This window comes from Solanum pennellii, chromosome 5 (genome assembly GCF_001406875.1).
Source record: "Solanum pennellii chromosome 5, SPENNV200".
In the NCBI taxonomy this organism is placed as follows: domain Eukaryota; kingdom Viridiplantae; phylum Streptophyta; class Magnoliopsida; order Solanales; family Solanaceae; genus Solanum; species Solanum pennellii.
This window is the reverse complement of record NC_028641.1, coordinates 51,959,044-51,961,470: the sequence shown is the minus strand read 5'-3', so window position 1 is coordinate 51,961,470 and position 2,427 is coordinate 51,959,044. Positions and strand designations below refer to the sequence as shown.

At 44.0% G+C, this 2,427-nt stretch overlaps 1 pseudogene; it reads right to left on the bottom strand.

Annotated features, from left to right (window-relative positions):
• Positions 1-838: 838 nt before the first annotated feature.
• On the bottom strand, positions 839-1,850 carry LOC107019580 (annotated as a pseudogene).
• Between the last annotated feature and the right edge of the window lie 577 nt (positions 1,851-2,427).

Genomic DNA, 2,427 nt, shown 5'->3' with positions numbered 1-2,427 from the left:
ATAACACATAAGCATTTAAACACACATATATATCGCGTCCTAAAACATACATGGGGGCCCTTTTTGTGCCAATGGTAGGCCTAGCGCATTCGAATGATGTACGTGTGAATTTGAACCAAATAAACAATTCCCCCCAAAATAACATTTAATAATGAAAAAATGTTCGAAAAAGGGAAACAAATATAAAGACAAACCCACGCAGGGGCCATTCGAAAGTGCAACAAAATTAGGCCCACGCAGGGGCTAAAGAAGTGTACATACAAGTAAAAACCCATGCAGGGGTGATGTCCACTATGCTGCTCCGCATGATCTTGCTCCGTCGTCGTCTTTCTGAATTTTGTGTTGCTGAAACATATACCTCAGCATCAGTAGAAAACCTTCACCCAGACGTCCTTTGTCTTCCAGACTCTCGTATCGCATCCTCTCGATTTTCTGCTGGATCAAGTTGTCAAAATCATCATACCCCTGCCTCTCGAGTTGTCCTCTCAAGAGCGTCCTGATTCTCTACAAACTTAGCATAGACCTCTTTGGCCTCTTCCTTTATCTCTTGCAGTTTGGCCACTGCTTTGGCTTCTCTATCCGTTACACTTCGAAAGCTACGCGGAGTCTGAAATGAGATGTTTTGTATGTCCTTCTTCAGCCATTCTTTGTAACCTTCGTCATATCCAGCATTGAATCGGTCCGGGGCGATAGTGTCTTTACCCATGCACTTGGAGTTTTTCCATTCCCTGAACATTTCCAAAGCGTCATGCACTCTGTCATCTCCAATGTCATACACATAAGCGCCATAGTACGCTTCTCTGGGCACGGTTTGTTTTCTTCCGAATTTTCGTAAGACTTAAAATGGCGCGTAAGGGCGAATTCCCCGAATGCCTGGTAGAGGGAGCACGACATATCTGCGACTCTCCACAACAACTTCTTTGGATATAAAACGATCGAGCATCCATTGGAGGTCTTCTTCTCTCAGTTCGGAGAAAATTTGGGCCCATCTCCCTCTTGTTCTCCGATTGTCCATATTTGCCCAGTATAGTAAGTCATTTAAGTCCTTGAGAGTGTTTTTGTTGTCGAGGGTGTGTAATTCCCGAGTCCCAGCACCCTTCGCCAAATGGCTGAGAATCCACCACTGGAGGAGTAGATTACACCCTTGGAAATATCGGTGTCCTTCTTTGCACTTCCCCAAGGCCCGATACATGTCAGATAATATAACTGGAGCTACGGGGTAGTATTTTGTTGTTCCTTGATTTTCGTATCCTTTGAACAAAGTGTGGACGAGTGTTATGACTCTGGTGTTGATGCTCAAACTCGGACCGTGCGGGAAGACCATTGTTCCCAACAATGCCATGGCAAACGCTAGGGGACGGACCTCGTTCCACTCTCTGTAGGAGATCTTAAACTCCGGATTGTACGCAGCGTAGAAACTCGCGTGTCCAAATCAAATATAGAGATCTCTAAACGCCACGTGGGAATCTTGGCACCAATAAGCGAAGTCTTTTCTTAGTCCAAACCAATCCGCAATATTCTCTACGGAAGGTTTGTTGGGGGATGAAAATATCCTCTTGTTTTCGGGCTCTTCTCTCTATCCTAGTGCCCACGGTGTCTATACAATCCTTTATCTCTTCTAGCGTTGGGGTAATTTCGGCTGTTTCGAAACGAAAAACCATCTTCTGACTGTCCCAATACCCCGTAAGCACTTCAATTAATTCTGCCCAACCATTCATGTTGACCAGTTCGGTTAAGGCACCTACATACTTGTCAAGGGCTCTTCTATGATCCCCATCCAAATCGTTGTACCATATCGTAAGCTGAGGTGGCGCTGAGACGACTATATCAAACTTCGGGAAGCGATCCATGTCTGTAAAATAGAAACCCGTTAGATTGTTCCCCACCCCCAAGTTGGTTTTCACACATACATTTATTCGAATGTCAAACAATATGATATGTCGTGAGGTCGAAGACCTTAGACACGATTTTGGAGGTTTTTCTACTAAAATGGACTTAATACGCCTTGGGTGTTAAGCCGTCCTAGGCGGATGCTTAACTCGGTTTTGGTTTCGCTCTATCTTAGGCTTTCTAGAATTGTTTTCAAATTGACGGTTACCCGAGTTGGACAAACGTCGGGGTGGAGTTATCAAACAACGCCGGATGACCGCATTCCAACTATTTGTTTGATACTCCCAAACGATTTCTTGGGTATATGTGAAGAAAGCCGCGGTAAGCCACGTAACTTCCGTTTCCTAATGCAAACTATCTGCCGTTTGGCGGAAATATGCCATGAAATGCAACATTTTCGAAAACTAAAACAAATAAGCAAATAAACAGTTAATCGCAAGTAGTCAAATAAAGTTAATCTTAGGGTTAGAATCCTCCGTTTCCCCAGCGGAGTCGCCATTTTGTTTTATCGGAAAAATAATCGAAAAAGAGTTTATT